This window comes from Mytilus californianus, unplaced genomic scaffold, assembly GCF_021869535.1.
Source record: "Mytilus californianus isolate M0D057914Y unplaced genomic scaffold, xbMytCali1.0.p SCAF_3, whole genome shotgun sequence".
Taxonomy (NCBI): domain Eukaryota; kingdom Metazoa; phylum Mollusca; class Bivalvia; order Mytilida; family Mytilidae; genus Mytilus; species Mytilus californianus.
The window spans coordinates 40912714-40931933 of record NW_026262679.1 but is presented as its reverse complement, the minus strand read 5'-3'; positions in this window follow the sequence as shown (position 1 = coordinate 40931933).

The window sequence follows — 19220 nt, the reverse complement described above, 5'->3', positions numbered from 1 at the left end:
CTCGGAAGTGTTAACGGATCCTGCTGCACTTGTTGTACCCGTCTTATTTTACCTCTTTATTCTTATTTGAGGCTCTTACACTATTGTCTCGGGTAAGGCGACTCAACGCTCACACACACATTTTTTTAGCCTGTCCCAAGTCAGAAACTGTGATTCAATGGTTTTCAATGGTTGCTGTCTGTAATATTAGTCCTTCAATATTTTTCTCTCCTTTGAACTGGTTACCATTTTATCATACCGGAACCTTGTATAGCTTACTATACGGTATGGGTTTTGAGCTTTGTTGATGGCTATACGGTGACATATAGATATATACATCCGTGTCCTTTGGTCGCTGGTCGATAGTTTTCTCATTGGCAATCATACCGCATCAAATGTATTGCTATTTATTACTGTTGATATTGGGACTTCCTTCAATGACCACATCGTTTAATACTTAAGCTTAACTTTAAAAACTGTATTCCCAAAAGAAAAATACAGAGCTATAGGACAACCGCTGATGAAAATGTGGAAGACAAAAGGTAATTAAATTAACAAGTCAAATAATGCACGTAGCTACTTAAACCAATTGCCTCTTTGCAATCATTGAACAAGCGAATATGACTAGCTTAACATTGCTCATAGAGTCTAGACTTGTAGAATGCACAAAAAGCAAATATGCTTAACCCGTCAAAGTTCAAGGTCTCTTTTCGTTTCGTGTGTACTTGTAAGATTTGATATAACATCGACACACTACATGAAAACAAAGACATGTGGTGTAATTGTAAATGAAACCATACCCAGTTAGCAAGATATACCAGGGATGACAAACTGAAGTTCTGGAAAAAAAACAACTGTCAGACTTAAACTTAAATAAACTGAACAGTAAAACATTGATCGAAAAACAATTATGACATACTATTGCAAACTTGAACCCCTGGATAATACGTTCTTGGCTTCGGACCGCCACATAAAGAATGTGACAGGGTTAAACATGTTCTTGAACACATATACATGACTCGACTCAATTATCGGTACGTATATAGGCGCATACAACTCATCATAAAATAAGGACATTTGTACCGATACACAAATAGTCGCAGTTACTAAAATTAGTTCATAAACCAATTCAGACCATGTTTTCATAAACTTTTCAGAATAACTATCATGAAACCTTCAAAGTATGTTTAAACATACAATAAAAATCGTCTCCTTATTGTCTGTGGTCGCTTTCTGGATGTACTGAACACAAAAGTGTCTGAAGAATTGAATTACCATGAAATAAGTATATTTTTTAATCACTAATGGTTTATGGTTACAATTACACAATGTATGGTTGTTTTAATTGATAGTTATTCTGTACCTGAAGGATTGTCAAAATTCTGACATAAGATTATAAAAAAAGTCTTTTATAGCATCAGAAATAACCTTTACTACTTGATGCAATTCATTTTCGCTGGCATAATCTAAAGCTTGTTTTCAAAACATCAGTATTATTCAGAATTGATCCCTCTTCTTTAAGCAGAAATTTTACAAAATGTAATCTGTCTTCTTCGCTTATTTGGATATTATTGAGTCTGTATATAGCTATCAACGGAGTTCTTCCAATATTATCTGTACAGTTTACATCAACTTTTCTTTCAATAAGAATTCTGGCCATTCTTAATTTCCCTTCAGCAATTGCGTCAAATACTTGCTGCACATCTTCATTCAAAGCATATTTAGAAGTTAACGCATTCTTTCTCCATCTAATCACCACGGCTTTAAGGCAGTTCGTAGCAGACATGTTTACTATTAAGTTGAAGATTTATATCTGATAGATAATAACATCACTTAGAGTTTAGATACTAAAGTAATACTTTGTCATGTGGTTAACAATAAGAATTCTATTTGAAGAAATTTGGCATTAAATGTATATATCACGCCTTTAATTATAAAGTAAGAAAACCTGTTAATATTTTGCTTGCGTCATTAAGACACTTATTATTGCCAACACTGCATGTTGCATTGTTTGTCCACAACAATTGTATTTAAGTTTTGTTTTCATTCTCCCACTTAAATTTTGATGTAAAGTTCAGACAATGTTTTAGATACTATTAACACAACTTTGAACGATTATGCAAGCTCATTTGATTATCTTAGCAATTGGCCGAATTAAATTCTCTGAAAAAGTAAAAAGTTAATTGTTCATCTATAATCACTCATCAAAGATACAGGGCTAACCACTTGGTACGCTCGAACCAAAAAAGTTATGAGGAAGAACGACTGAAATCGACATTACATAAGTTTTACAGTCATCATCACGAATTAGTTGACTGATACGCTGTAACGGTATGTCAACTCCCTAAAAACATGTTCCCACGGTCTTATTTCTTATATACAAGTATATTTGTTTGATCAGTTATTTTTCCGAGTGTGTCCTATTCCTGATATGATATTTTGAATGAATGTCGATTATTATGGCGGTTTATGCATGCTTAGCAGGAGACGCTTACCATGTTTACGCACCCAGTCTCGCTAAATTTAGAGTTCATGCGATTTCCTAAGTTTGTGTTTGTTACCTTTATGTATATTTTCTTAATCGATTACGAGATTTGAACACCGGTATTCTACTCTCACCTTAATTTATACATATCTACTTATAACAAATCTTCAACACTCTCTAGTTTATCATAACTGAATATCGATTGTTTTACTTTTCCATTTTCAATATAAGATACATTCTTAAATAGTATTTTGAAATGGTAAAAAATAACTTTTATCTATGGTTTTGTCTAATGTTAAATTTAGAAATTATTTATGATTTATAGACGGTTAATTTCTCTATCATGGAAGGTTACGATTAGTTCATTTTTCACACCATTTTGTTTTTATTTAGATCAAATTATATACAAATATTTTTTTGTTACACTCGTCGATTTAAATTTAAAAAGATTACACATTGTGTTGTCGAAGTCATTAATGTCTAATGTCATCTATGTTCCATTTAAGTATTAGATACAATACTAAGGTAACAAAGAAATAGGCCGGTAACAACTGTTGCCGGATAGTTTTTCTGCACGAGTAGTCAGGTCCGAGGCGATAGCCGAGGATCTTGACCTGACTACAAGTGCAGAAGAACTATACGGCAGTTTGTTTCCGGCCTGTTTTTTCGTCACCTTTGTTTTGTATCTGACTTGTACGACGTTTCAAGAAAGAAGTAGTACATTTTGCATTTAGAAGAGGAAGCAAAATTAAACAGATTAGAAACTTAAATTGCCATATACCAGTTAATGTAAGTTACAGTATAAACAAATTTGTTTTCAATTCCCTTCAGCCGAGAGTTTTTTTCTCAAAAATTCAAGAATATAATAATTTTATAAAAAAGAACCATGTCAGAGTAAAAGATGAATGTCGTACACATTTAAGACTTTTTAAAATGCAACTTCGCAAGTAAGTAATGTATGAAAAAGATTTGAAAAAATGCAGGATGTGCCATTCCATCCCCCATTCCCCCTTTAAAAAATAATAAAAATGTACGTTTGCTCCCAAATATATGAATTCAATATATATGAATTCAATAACAATATAAATGTATCAAAAGAATGAATTTCCTATTTCATTAGTGAATGAAATGTTATGCGAAAATGGATTTTGTCTTGTTATTAGATATATATAGGCATATATTTTGGATTTTTTTAAAACATGCTTAAAGGTTTTTATATGTCTCTGATAGTGTTGATCAGGATTAAAAATGGTCATTCCCTTAGTGCGCTGATATGAATAGTAACATACTGGAATTGTTTGAAAAAAATATAGTTACTGATCCCAACGTGAATATTTTAATAAAAAGACGGGAAATATGTCGGTGAAACAAAAAGTTCAAATCTAATTGAAATTTAAAGTGCCCATGAACTTACTGATCATGCACGAATGATTCTATTCATAAAAAGTGTCCGTGTAACACCCGTTAATGTATTGTTTTTCTATAGCTCTGCTGGGGGCATAGTCGTACAAATACCGATAATGATCCAAATGCTTCAATTATAATTATAATTATCTCTTGAAATACTTAATAAAAATAAGGAGATGTGGTATGATTGCCAATGAGACACCTATCCACCAAAATTGAAATGAAGTGGATTTAAGCAATTATAGGCAACCGTACGGCCTTCAACAATGAGAAAACTCCATACCGGATAGTTGGCTATAAAAGGCCCGACATGAAAAATATGAAACAATTTAATTGAAAAAACTAACGGCCTAATTTATAACAAAACAATTTAAAAAAAAAAATATGACAGACATGAACCAACGACAACCACTGAACTACAGGCTCCTGACTTGGGACAGGCGCATAAAGAATATGACAGAGTTAAACATGTTTGTCAGCGCTGAACCCTCCCCCTAACGTGGGACAGTGGTGCAATAGCACAACATAAGAGCAAACTATGAAAATCAGTTGAAAAAGGCTTAACTCTTCAGATCGATACAAAGAAAAACATCAACCAAAAACACAGACAGGACGTGGAAGGGTATATATCCATCCCTCATCCCTAACAACAGATCTGAGAGTACTCGCAGTTAATGACAGCTAGCTATAGTTCAAAGACAATAACAACTAACAAAAATAATCATGCATCTAAGACTAAAATATCAATCAGTACACATTCAACATCCAATAGATTAGTGTAAAGACGATATTAACAGTCAGAAAAAAACCTGACCTTGTGAAATGCCAAAATATAGATATCGACAGATTCTAGTACTGTGAGGTACATATGTGTAAGATTTAGTATGATTTTAATTTACTGATAACAACATCAATATTTATACCAATAAAACAATATTTAAAGATTTACTGTGTTGAATTGGTAACCTATTAGAATAAGTTAATTTAAAGGATTGATAAGTTTACCCGGATCGTATCTAAATTTCCGGGCTCGGTTAACAACATCACCGTAAAATTAAGGGTGTTTTCTATCTGCATTTATTTATATTTTCCAGTGTTCCTACAATTACTTAGAATAAATTTTGATAGCCAAATGTAAAAGAGAAATCGAGTGGAGTAATACATGTTTTCATACCTTCACGTATGGTTTCTCCCGAAAACTTCCGTAAATATGATATTTTATTTTTCAGAATGTCAAGTTTTCTTATATGTAGATAACACTCCTTACGATAGAAAACAAAATAAGAAAAATAGAATAAACAAAGAGATAAGTGTAAAATACTATGAACATGTTTAAATCCAATAATATTAACAAAAATATCCAACGGAAAGGTAAATCGAAAATTGGGAAGTCCATAAAACCTGACAAAAACAAAACCTTGGACTATATATATCATTCAATGGAACGAATGGTTAAACCTGGGTTTTGAAGCTAGCTAAACATCCAACTTGTATCACAGTTGCTTGTAGATCCGTTATATTGACAAAAAAGCAGAAAAACAAGTCAGCAAACAAGTTAAAAAGAATGACGCAAACACTGGTCAAAAGGTGAGAGAAAATATCAATGCCTTAATGTTAGAAAAAAATTGGAAACACCTCACAAGAACTAATATTTATATATTATAAAATTGAGAATGGAAATGGGGAATTTGTCAAAGAGACAACAACCCAACCACAGAGCAGACAACAGCCGAAGGCCACCAATGGGTCTTCAATGCAGCGAGAAACTCCCGCACCAGAAGGCGTCCTTCAGCTGGCCCCTAAACAAATATGTATTCTAGTTCAGTGATAATGGACGTCATACTAAACTCCAAAATATACACAGGAAACTAAAATTAAAAATTACAGACTAACAAAGGTCAGAGGCTCCTGACTTGGGACAGGCGCAAAAATGCGGCGGGGTTAAACATGTTTTTTGAGATCTCAACCCTCCTCCTATACCTCTAGCCAATGTAGAAAAAACAAACGCACAACAGTACGTACAGTAAAACTCAGTATAAGAGAAGTCCGAGTCCGATGTCAGAATAGGAAACAAAAGAAAATAAACAAAATGACGATAATACATAAATAACAACAGACTACTAGCAGTAACTGACATGCCAGCTCAAGACCTCAATTAAACTGATTAAAAGATTATGTCTTCATCATATGAATATCAGGCACACTCCCTCCTGTTAGGGGTTTAGTATTATACCGTCATAAAATATATGAGAAGAACATAACCCGTGTCATGCCAACAACTGGTTTTAGAATAAATGTGTTTAATTCCGATACAAAGACCCTATAAGTGAATTAATATTAAAGCCAAAATATGCAATCCTTAATGACCTGACAACAGTATCGTAACTATATCCCTACTTAATAAGTCTGTTTAAAGGTTTTGTTAGCTTTTGAGGTGAATACTGACATTTTTTGTGCTTTGTAAAGAATATTACCATAAAAGATTGGATGTGAAATACCCGAACGTATAAGATATCTGCATATTGAGTTATAAATACGAATGATGTCCTTATATCAATGATAAAATTTAGTAAATGTTTTGACTAGTTTATGATATCGAAAACCCTGGTGTAATAATTTTTCAGTAATACATACATTTTTCTCGCTAAAATCTAATACGTTGTTACATACACGAGGGAATCGTACAAGTTGAGATATATAAACAACATAAGATGGTGACAAGGGAACGTCACCATCTAAAAATGGATAATTAACGATAGGAAATGAAAAATCATCTCTTTTATCATAAATTTTTGAATTAAGCTTCCCATTAATGATATAGATATTGTATGTTTATAAGTAATCAAAAATACTTTTTTCTGTAAAAAAAAACGTTGTTCTTGATACCAGGGTGATCCTTTTGTTGACAAACTTTAAAATGTCAGTTGTAAAATTGAAAAGCTTATTTGAACAGATAAGAATGATAAGCATGATAAATATATACAAACCAAGTAAAATAAGAGGCTCGAAAGAGCCTGAATCGCACACCTGTCAAAATTTGGAATAATACGTAAAAGGCAAAAGTTAGTAGAAAAATCGTCTTTTAAGTACAATAACTACAATAAGGATTACCCAATGATTTCTGCTATTATTGCATTCTTATCGATCCTTTTAAAAAGATGAAATGTGTTGTTAACAGTTTATACCTATCTATAATATAATTCTTATAAGGAGGCATCTGATAGTTATGTTATATTGACAAATAATGTGACAAATAAATCTGGAAACTGCGATGGATTATGAGTGAGAGACAAATTAATGCCTCAATGTAAGAATAAAATGTTTAACACCGCAACATTTTGTATGTGCCTGTCGCAATTTTAAAGGATATTTAGGCCTATTATTCAGTTGTTGCCATTGATTGCTGTTTGCCATATTTAATTTTTGTTTATTAATTCTAGCCGTTGTTTTCCTTTTTGCATTGTATGACGTGTTGTCAGGCTTGGCGTGTTTTTTACATTGTTGAAGGCTGTACACTATCTATATTTGTTTAAATCTCTGTGTTTTTGGTTTCTAGTGGTTAGAACCACACCTCTTATTTTGATATTATGAATCTTTTGTAACATTACTGTTTTCTCATTTACAATCACGTCGCATCAAATGTACTTTCGTTTATTGCTATTAAAAACAGGATTCCTTTCAATAACCACATCGTTTACTACTTAAGCCTAACTTCTAAAACGATATTACATAAGTGACAAAAGAGTAGGACAAAACTTAAGGATGTTCGCTCCTCTTGTTATTGAATTTTTGCCAGATATTCGAAATCCTCTGGTTTTATCCATGTAGTGCCGTTAAAAATTTTGCCCGCTAACCCCTACTTTTTTTGTCATAATTTTATTACATATAGTTTGAAAAGCCATATTTGAAAATCCTATAAAATCCTTGTTATTTTTTCGTATTTTTTTAAAAAAAAAGGGTGCTAATGTTAAATGTAAGACAAATCTAGAGAAAATTATTTCCCGCCAAATTTTCAATGGCTTATATCTCGAAAACAAGCACACGGACCCTTCATTTTTTTCTGCTTTTTTAGTTTCTTTATTTATATACTATCAATTTATAACAGTCTTTTAAAAAGTTTGTTATTTTGAAACAAAGTAGCGAACATCCTTAAGGATAAGCGCTGATGAGAATGTGGAAGACAAAAGGTGATTTAACTTACAAATCAAACAATGCACATAGCTTGTAAATCTAAGTTCTGATCACGCCTTCTCATGTTTTCATACACTTTACTGTCGTTGATGTCATACAACTTTTGTCTCCTGTGTCTGCATTCTTTGATTTTACTGAATTACATTTTCTATCGTACATCCGTTCACAATGTCATTGACCATTGGTCAAGATTGAACAATGAAATCAAGTTCTATCTTGATTAATTGTCTGCCAATAACAACGATATATATAAGTATATAGTCCTTCGCTCGTAACCACGAACAACCTGTAACTCTTTCTATGAGGCTTTCATTGAGTATTTAGATAAATGATTTTGATTTAAACATGAGGCAGCACCTCATCATTAAAGTTTACAAAAACTGAGGTTTACGGCTTATCATGGTATCAAAACAATCATTGAACAAGCAAATACGACGACCTCTCCTAGTCCAGACATGTTGTATGCGCAAAAAATAAAAAGATGTTAAACCCGTCAACGTTCAAGGTCTCAATTTGTTTTAATTGTGTATGCTTGTGAGATATAATACAACTTTGCACACTACATGAAAAAAGCTATATGGTATAACTGCCAATGAAACCACATCCAGTGTTGACAAACTATATAAATTTTCAAGAGAAAACTTTAACAGAAAGACCTGTACTAATATATTGAACGAATTATCACTATGGCAGTCTGAAACAAACTATAATCCATGGATAATAGGTTCTAGAATTCTGTCTGCCACATAAAGAATGTGACATTATACATTGATCAACATGTTTTAGAACAGATGGACATGCCTTAACTCATTTGTCGGTACTAATGTAAGCACAAACAATAAATAAAAAGACAAAAGACATAAGAACCGATAGACGAATATTCGCAAATACTAAAAAATTAATTTATAACCAAATTTAGACTAATAATTAGACCATGTTTCTAAGAATAGAACAAAGATCATAAAACCTTCAATGTATGTTTAGATATGAAATCATACCTCTTCATTGCCTGTGGTAATCTTCACGTTGTACTGAACAAAACAAAGCAGAAATGAAGGACAAACAAAATCAACATGACATTAGTATTTTTTATCATTCATGGTTTATAACTACAATAACACACTTAATGGTTTTTTAGATGATAGATAATTTATACATGTAGGACTGTCAAAATTCTAACATAAGATTATAAAAAATGTCTTCTATAGCATCAGTTATAACTTTTACCACGTGGTGCAATTCATTTTCGCTGGCATAATCTAAAGCTTGTTTTCCAAACATATCAGTAGTATTCAGAATTGTTTCCTCTTCATTAAGCAGAAATTTCACAAAATGTAATCTGTCTTCTTGGTTTATTCGGGTATTATTAAGTTTGCATACAGCTATCAACGGAGTTCTTCCAACATCATCTATACAGTTTACATTAACCTTTCTTTCAATAAGAATTCTGGCCAGTCTAAATTTTCCTTCAGAAATTGCGGTAAATACTTGCTGCACATCTTCATTCAAAGCATATTTAGAATTTAAAGCTTTCTTTCTCCATCTTTTCATCACGGCTTCAAAACAGTTTTTAGCAGACATGTTTATTATTGAGTCGATAGTTTGTATCTGTTCGATAGTAACATGACTTTGAGATTTAAATAATAAAGCTTAACTATGTCATGTGGTAAGTAAACAAATTTCCATTGGACGAAAAATTGGCATCAAATGTATACATAACGCCTTAAATTATCAAGTGAGAAAACCTTTTAAATGTTGTTTGCGTCATAAAGACACTTATCATTAGCAACACTGCATGTTGCATTATTCGCCCACAACAATTGTATTCACGTTATGTTTACATTCTCCCACTTAACTTGTAAAGTTCGGACAATGTTATAAATACTTATAAACAATGCTGAACGATTAGCAAAGCTCATTATGTAACTGCAAAACATTTTGTAAATGTTGCTTCAAGAAATTTAAATTTGTGAAATGCAATCTGTCTTATTGGCAATTGGCCAAATGAAATTCCCTGAAAATGTATAAAAGTGAATTGTTCATCTATAATAAACATTCATCAAAGATACCAGGCTGTAACTTGGTACGCCAGACCCGTGTGTCGTCTACACAAGACTCCCGAATCAAAACAGTTTGAAGGATTAATCAAGTACGAAGTTGAAGAGCATTTAAATTGAATATTCTGAAAAGTTGTATCAAATACGGCTTATGTTGAGTTTATTTATATGAAATATGTTAATATTTACAAACTCGAAATAGCTTACCGATATGCTGTGTCGGTGTGTCAACTCCTTAGCAACATGTTCTTACGGTCTTAGGTCTTTAGGTACGATTAATTTGATCTGTAATTTGTCCGATTTTGTCTTATTCCCGATGTTTCTTTTTGAAGAAATGTCGATTATTATGGCGGGTGATGAATGCATAGCAGGATACGCTTAACATGTTGACACACCCAGTCTCTTTCATTTTAGAGTTCATGCGATACCCTCTGATTATATTTTTTCACCTTGATTTGTCTCTTTTTAATCGATTTACGAGTTTTGCATATCGTTCTACTGCATCAACCTTAATTTATAAATATTTATGTATAAACAATCTTCAACACTCTATTATTTGTCATAACTAAATATTGCTTGTTTTCTTTTCCATTTTTCACTTTAGGATACATTCTTATTTTGTCTTTTAAAATAGGAAAAATAAATTTTATGTATGGTTTTGTCTGATTTAAAATTGAGAAACTATCTATGATTTATAGACGGTTACTCTCTGTATCATGGTAAGTTACATATAGTTATTTTTTTAATTTTAGATCAAAATATATACAAAAAAAATTTGTTGTCATGCTCGTCCAATTAAATTTTAAAAGATTACACTTTGTGCTGCCGAAGTCATTTGTGCCATCTTTAATCCATTTTCGTTCCGATAATGATTCAAATATTTAAGTTATATGTATATCCCTTGCAATACTTTGAGAAAAAGAAAAGTATCGTTCGTACGTTATCTTTAGTTAGTTAATGTTGCCGAACCTGTTTGCACTATATTTAGCTGTTGTAAGCTGCGAGATTGTAATCTATTATGATGTTATTCAGATGTCATGCATTGTTTTAGGTTTTTCAAGAGTCATTTGACTTTGTTTTATCAATTATTATTAGTTTTTTCTTTTATATCGAGCATAAAGTAGCACTGAGGAATATGATAATTGTTTTCCATTCGTTTCGTTGGTTTATTCAGTCTAACGTTTAATTTTGTCAGGTTTTAATGGACTTCCTTTTTTCTTAATTTACCTTGGAGTTCTGTATTTTTGTCATTACTTTTTTTTTAAAAGTTCAAATAAATTTCATATGAAATGCTTTCATTTGCCTCGAATTGTTCTTCTGCAACATTATTTCACTAAGGAAATTATTTATCAAGCGAACTCTCCACAATCGTCAAAAGGTGAGAGACAAATTAATGCCTTAATGCCATGATAACCTTGGGCAGACCTCACAAGAACTAATATCTATATATTGTATGTTTATAGGTAATCAAAATACATTTTTCAATGAAAAATATTGTTCTAGAAACCAGGATGCCCCTTTTGTAGACACGCTTCAAAATGTCAAATATTAAATTGAAAACTGATTGGAACAAGTAAGAATAAAAGAAGCAACTGATGTTTAAACCTCGTACATTTATTTTAAATACTGTGTAGTTTCGAGATATAAGACAATTTATGCATTTCACCATTATGTTCTAATTAAGCCATGACGGCAAATTTTGTTGACTGACTGTAAAAAACCACAAACTTTAAAATACATAATCTAAGGATCATTCACCCAAAGTCTGGCTGAAATTGGTTAAATAGGTTCAGAGGGGAAGATCTTAGAAAAAGGTAAAGACGACGACGACGGACTACGACGGACGCCGAGTAATGGCAATAGCGTAAAATGTTCTTCCGGCCAAGTCAGCTAAAAATAAAGGAATCTCATGAGCGAGATCGATTGTGTCAACAGAGTAATGTCTCCTGTTATACATTCATTTACCCGCTATGTTAGTTTAGACTCGGTGAACCTTTTATGATAGTGAATAGGACATAATCTGTGAATAAACAATCTAAGTGTTTAGGTAACAACGCTTTTCCATTGTGTCTCGTACTTAAACTAATGATTAGATGACTCTTTATTGTTGCAGTTTCTTTCTTAATTAGACGCTATTATTTGTGAGCTTCAAATACACGTATTCCTTACAATACTATTAAATTTAATCTATGATTTTGATAGTTAATAAAAATTAACACACAATCATATGAACTTACAGTATACGGAATATGATTCAGAAATTCGCACAGTATTTACTAAATTATGCATAGTCTAATTTTCCATTAAAACATAATATTACTGAAAGAAAAATGACTATATCCACGGCTCGATTTACAATTTTTATATTTTACGAATATGTCAAAATGTACAGTGAAACAGAAGAAATTGCTATAAACATTAAAACAGCAATGTTCTAATTTTCTAATGAGTTACATGAAATGGTCGATAGTTATCAAATAAAAACAAATAATGATTTTTTAATTGCTAAAATATCAATAATAACACAAAATCGAAAAAAATAAGCAAACAACTAGAGTGTTACTAACAACGTTAACTCTTCAGTCATTCTTACTTTTCGGCTACCAACTTACACTATGCAAACGACGTCATTTTAGATTATATAAAGGCGCAAGCCCGATAAATATATTGTACCGTATCATTTAAATATACGTAAATTCAACATTTGAATATCATCTGATTGGTAGTCGAGAGGTTACGTCGATGTGTTATGGAAATGTGACACATGATTTACTTCAAGTTGGTAGTTCGGACCTCATTCACGGCAAATCAAAATTTTGCAAAATTCAAAAAAAAAGTTACCAAACTTATTTCAGTTCTGAACAGAAGTCAGTTAACTAGCTAATTCAAACTAATAACTAATGACTTCATTTTATCAGTGGTAGTAAAAAGAAGCGTTGATTCTAGGAAAAGAAATCACAGTCCATAAAATGCTGACGTCACAGCAATTGTTTAAGTCAGACACCTATTCTGGTCTGATTAGATCTTATACCGCGAAAATATGAGTTGAGAACTTGAGACATAAACAAATGGTATAGATCAAAGTTAAAATGATGTTCAGTCCAGTTCTTCTGTGGTTGATATTGATTTCTGTTTGCCATATTTGATTTTTGTATATTAATTTGAGAAGAAATCTGGCCGTTGTTTTCTTTTTTGCATTGTTTCACATTTTTCAGGCTTGGCGCTTTTACACATTGTTGAAAACTGTACAAACATATTGTTTGCGCAAAAATCAAAAGCTGCTTAATCTGTAAACGTTCTCAAGGTCTCAATTCGTTTCACATGGGTACGTAGACTTGTGAGTTTGAGATTTTATATTACTTAGGCACACTACATGGAAATAAAGAGGTGTGGTATCATTGACAATGAAACCATACCAAGTGAGCTAGATAGACCAGGGATGACAAACTGAAAAAAGAACTAAAGACAACAACCGAACAGTCAGACTTATACTAAAACATTCACTGAAAACAATTATGGCAACTGTAACAAACTATAACCCATGGATGATATGTTATTGACTTCAGACTGTCACATTTAGAATGTGACAGGGTTAAAAAATAATTTGATCTAATGGACCTAACTCGATTCATTATATCGATACAAATGTAAGCACATACGACTAGTAGAAAAACAAAAGACATAAGTACCGATCGACGAATAATCGAATTTACTAAAAATTAGTGCATCACCCAATTAGACTAAATCTAGAACATGTTTCCAAGCTGGAATAAAAATTATAAAACCTTCAAAATATGTTAAGATTTAAAATCTAATCTCTTCATTGTCTGTGGTAATCTTCTTGATGTACTGAAAAGAAAGTGTCTGGAGAAATGAGTGACAAAGACAATTAACATGACATTAGTTTTTTTTATCACTCGTGGTTAATATATACAATTACACAATTTATGGATGTTTTAGATGATAGTTATTCTATTCATGTAGGACTGTCAAAATTCTAGCATAAGGTTATAAAAAAAGTATTCCATGGCATGAGAAATAATCTTTACCAATTAATGCAATTTATTTTCGCTGGCATAATATATAGCTTGCTTTCCAAACATATCAGTAGTATTTAGAATTGATCCCTCTTCATAAGCAGAAATTTTACAAAACGTAATCTGTCTTCTTTGTTTATTATGGTATTATTAAGTCTGCATATAGCTATCAACTGAGTTCTTCCAACATTGTTTGGGCAGTTTACATTGATCTTTCTTTCAATTATAATTTTGGCCAGTCCTAATTTTCCTTCAGAAATTGCGATAAATACTTGCTGCATATCTTCATTCAAAGCATACTTAGAAGATAAAGCTTTCTTTCTCCATCTTTTCACCACGGCTTCAAAGAAGTTCGTAGCAGACATGTTTACTATTGAGTTGAAGATATATATCTGTTAGATGATAATATCACGTAGTGATTTAAATAATAAAGTTATACTATGTCATGTGGTTAGTAATGAAAAATTCCATTGGACGAAAAATTGGCATTAAATGTATATATCATGCCTTTAACTATAAAGGAAGAAAACCTGTTAATATTTTGCTTTCGTCAAAAAGACACTTATTATTTGCAGCACTGCATGTTGTATATTTGTCAATTACACTTGTATTTGTCCACAACACTTGTATGTGTCTACAACGCTTGTATTTGTCCACAACACTTGTTTTTGTCCACAACACTTGTATTTACATTCTGTTTTCATGCTGCCACTTAACTTATGTTGTTAAGTTATGATAATGTTGTAAATAGAATCAACTAAAAGTTGAATGATTATCAAAGCTCATTATATATCTGCAAAGTATTTTGTAAATTTTGCTTCAAAAAGTTTTCATTTCGTGAAATGCAATCTGATTTTTTAAGCATTCGCCAAATAAATCTTTCTGAAAATGTAAAATGTTAATCTTTCATAAACACACATCAAAGATACCAGGCTTATAATTTGGTACGCAAGACCTGCGTTTCGCCTACATAAGACGCATCAGTTGCGCTCATATAAAACAGTTTGCAGGTCGAATGAAATACGAAGTTGAAGAGCATGAAAAATTGAAAATTCCGAAACGTGGTGCCACATATCTATAAACTCGGTATATAGAGACTTCATTTAAACTCCATCAGACAACACCGCTTCATATAAATATAAACTAAACTGAAAAGTAAGGATTACCATTTCCTGTAAACAATAATTGAACAACTGCATACGAACAGCCTATTATTAACCCAGACATGTAGTGTACACAATAACCAAATTATGCAATCTACTTAAAAATGAAAATATGTGATATAATTGCCAATGAAGCCACCCATACCCAGTGAGAAAATTAGCCCAAGGAGGACAAATCAGACGCGCGTTTGGTCTATAACAGAACCACTCATTAAGGAATCTTGAATCAAATATTTAAAAAGCTTGATAAAGTACAAAGATGGACAGCATTGAGGACCAATCATTCCGAAAGGTTGTACCAAATACAGCTAAGATAATCTATTCCTTAAGGTACAACTAAAAGAAAGACAAAACATATAAGTCCCGATTGACGAATATTCGCAGTTATTAGAATTAGTTCATAACCCAATCACAACTTATAATTAGACAATATGTTCAGATATAAAATCAAATCTCTTCATTGACTGTGATAATCTACTTTTTGTACTGAACAAAAAGTGTTTAGAGAAATGATTGACAAACACAATCAACATAATTATCAGTCGTGGTTTTTAATTACAATTTCACAATTGATGATTGTTTTAAATGATAGTTAATTTATACCTGTAGAAATGTCAAGATTATGAAAAAAAAAGTCTTAACTTCTATGTCATTTGGTATCTTGTGGAGAGTTGTCTCATTGACAATCATACCACATCTTCTTATTATTATATTCCATGGCGTCAGAAATAAACTTTACTACCTGATGCAATTCATTTTATCTGGCATAATCTAAAACTTGTTTTCCAAACACATCAATAGTATTCAAATGGTTCTTATTCATTCAGCAGAAATTTTACAAAACGTAATCTGTCATGTTCGTTGATTTGATTATTATTCAGTTTGCATAAAGTTATCAATGAAGTTTTTCAAACATTATCTGTACAGTTTACACTAACTTTTCTTTCATTAGGAATTCTGGCCAGTCTCAGTTTCACTTCAGAGATTGCGGTAAATATTTGCTGCACATCTTCATTCAAAGCATATTTAGTAAATAAGGCTTTCTTTTGCCATCTTTTTATCACAGCTTTAACGCAATTGTTGTTATAAATGTTTATTATTGAGTTGAATATTTGTATCTGTTTGATAGTAACATGACTTAGTGATTTACCTTAACCGTATTTGGCACAATTTTTTTGGGAATTTTGGTCCTCAATGCTCTTCAACTTTATACTTGTTTGGCTTTCTAACTATTTTGACCTGGTACCTTTGATAACTATTTACACCACCGGGTCGATGCCAATGCTGATGGACGTTTCGTCCCCGAGGGTATCACCAGCCCAGTAGTCAGCACTTCGATGTTTTCATGAATATCAATTATGTGGTCATTTTTATAAATTTACTGTTGCAAAAGTATGAATTATTCGAAATACTAAGGATTTTCTTATCACAGGCATAGATTACCTTAACCGTATTTGGCACAATTTTTTTGGAATTTTGGTCCTCAATGCTCTTCAACTTTATACTTGTTTGGCCTTCTAACTATTTTGATCTGAGCGTCACTGATGAGTCTTATGTAGACGAAACGCGCGTCTGGCGTATCAAATTATAAGCCTGGTACCTTTGCTAACTAACTAGATAATAAAGTTATACTATGTCATGTAGTAAGTAAACAAATTTCCAATGGACGAAAAATTGGCATTTAAAGATTATATCACGCCTTCAATTATCAAGAAAATGTAAGAAAATCTGTTTATATTTGGTTCGCGCCATAACGACATTTATCATTAGCAACACTGCATGTTGTAATTTTTGCCCACAACAATTGTATTTATGTTCTGTTTTCATTCTCCCACTTAACTTTTGATGTAAAGTTTAGACAATGTTTTAGATACTTTCAACACAACTTTGAACGATTATCAAAGCTCATTATGTAACTGCAAAATATTTTGTAAATTTTGCTTCCAGGAGTTATGATTGTGTGAAATGCACTTGTTTTGTTAGCAATTGGCCGAATTAAGTTCCCTGAAAAAAGTAAAGATTAAATTGTTTATCTATAATAAACACTCATCAAAGATACCAGGCTTATACATTTTGTAATTTGGTTCACCCGACCCGCGTTGAACCTACATAAGTCGATCGCATCAAAACAGTTTCAGGGCCAAATCAAATGCAAAGTCAAAGAGCAGTAAAAATAAACAAATCCCAAAAGTTGTGCCAAATACGGCTTATGATGAGTTTATTTATATGTAATATGTTAACATCTATAAACTCGTATACTTTTTATTTCTGATATTATTAGTTACATAGTGTGCTAGTAACCTAATACGATATATATGGGGTCAGTAAATTCCATATGGGGTAAGAGCGAAGTTACATATTGTGCTAGTGACCTAATTCGATATATATGGGGTCAATAAATTCCATATGGAATTTACTGACCCCATATATATCGTATTAGGTCACTAGCACACTACGTAACGCATTTATCTTACCGACTATCTTAACATGTGGTATTGAGACTAGTGGCCTATCAAAGTGTTGTAGTCTTCAATACCGTTAGTATTAAGAACTTACTTCCATTGGTCTATACAAAACCAAATGCCAACAATAACAACTTGTTAGCTTTAAATGTGTTTTATGAATTTATTTCAATCGTTCATCATCCGTTTCTTCGTCTGTTCAAACCTTAAAGATTTTTCCTCACCACCGAGTTGTTTTTATAATGGCACCACTACTAACCGTGTATTGAAAAAAGCCCAGCCTACTAACCCAATATGGAACCCTACTAACCCAATATGGAATATACACGGTCTCCACGCGGTTGCTTTTAACCAATCATATTCCTAGAAATATATTGGAGGTAAGATAATAAATGGTCTGCTCTTGAAAGTATTTGTGAATATTTTAGTCTGCAATTTTATGGATATTTTATCAAGCCTTTAACCATATCAACGTGATATTCTGACAATTTCTTTGTATTTGGAATACTTTTTAAACTATCTTGATATTTATTTTGTTATCAATGCTGCTATTACAAATATCATTGTTTGTGTGCTCCTTACACATAAACTGCTCCAACAGAGTTATGAGGAAGAACGACGGCAATCGACATTACATAAATTTTGCAGTCACCATCACGAATTAGTTGAATGTCGATTATAATGGCGGGTGATGCATGCATTTCAGGAGACGCTTACAATGTTTACGCACCAGTCCCGCTAATCTTAATCAAAATCCATACACTTGTTTTAATAATTTGTCAAAATCTACAAAATGTAGTTTTTATCAAGTATTTTCCATAATATCACAAAAAGTATGGGTCACCGGACTTTTTTCCACGCTACAGGTTGTGCAAAATTTTTAGATTTTGTATAGATTGTGCATGGAAAATCGAATTTTGCGTGATAAAAAGAAAACTTCACCATAGAATTTTAAGATAAAATTGAGCAAATAGCTCTTATAACATGCTTTCAGATAAGAAAAAGAAAAAATGTGGTCACCGGACTTTTTTTCTTGCTACATATTAAAATATGTAAATTCACAACACTTTCTATTATAAAAATTACTTTATCGGAGTTATCTTCCCTAGTATATGAGTTACCTCCCCTTATGTGGCAAAAAAGTTGAAAAAAAATGCATCAAACAAAAATATAGTTTTTTTTTTAGAAAATACAGCCGTAAATATGATAAAACACATAATTTTTCTATATTAACATGAGAAGTCTTACACATGAATTATATACTACTCTCAAAATTTGCATATTTTATTATAGATGTAGACAAATTGTTATCTGCTACTTCAAAATCCAAGATGGAGGAAGACTACCCAGCCACCTTAAATCCCGATAATCATCCTAATGCTTCAATCATAATTATATCTCTTGAAAAACTTTAAGCTTCCTTACTTAATGTAGACGAA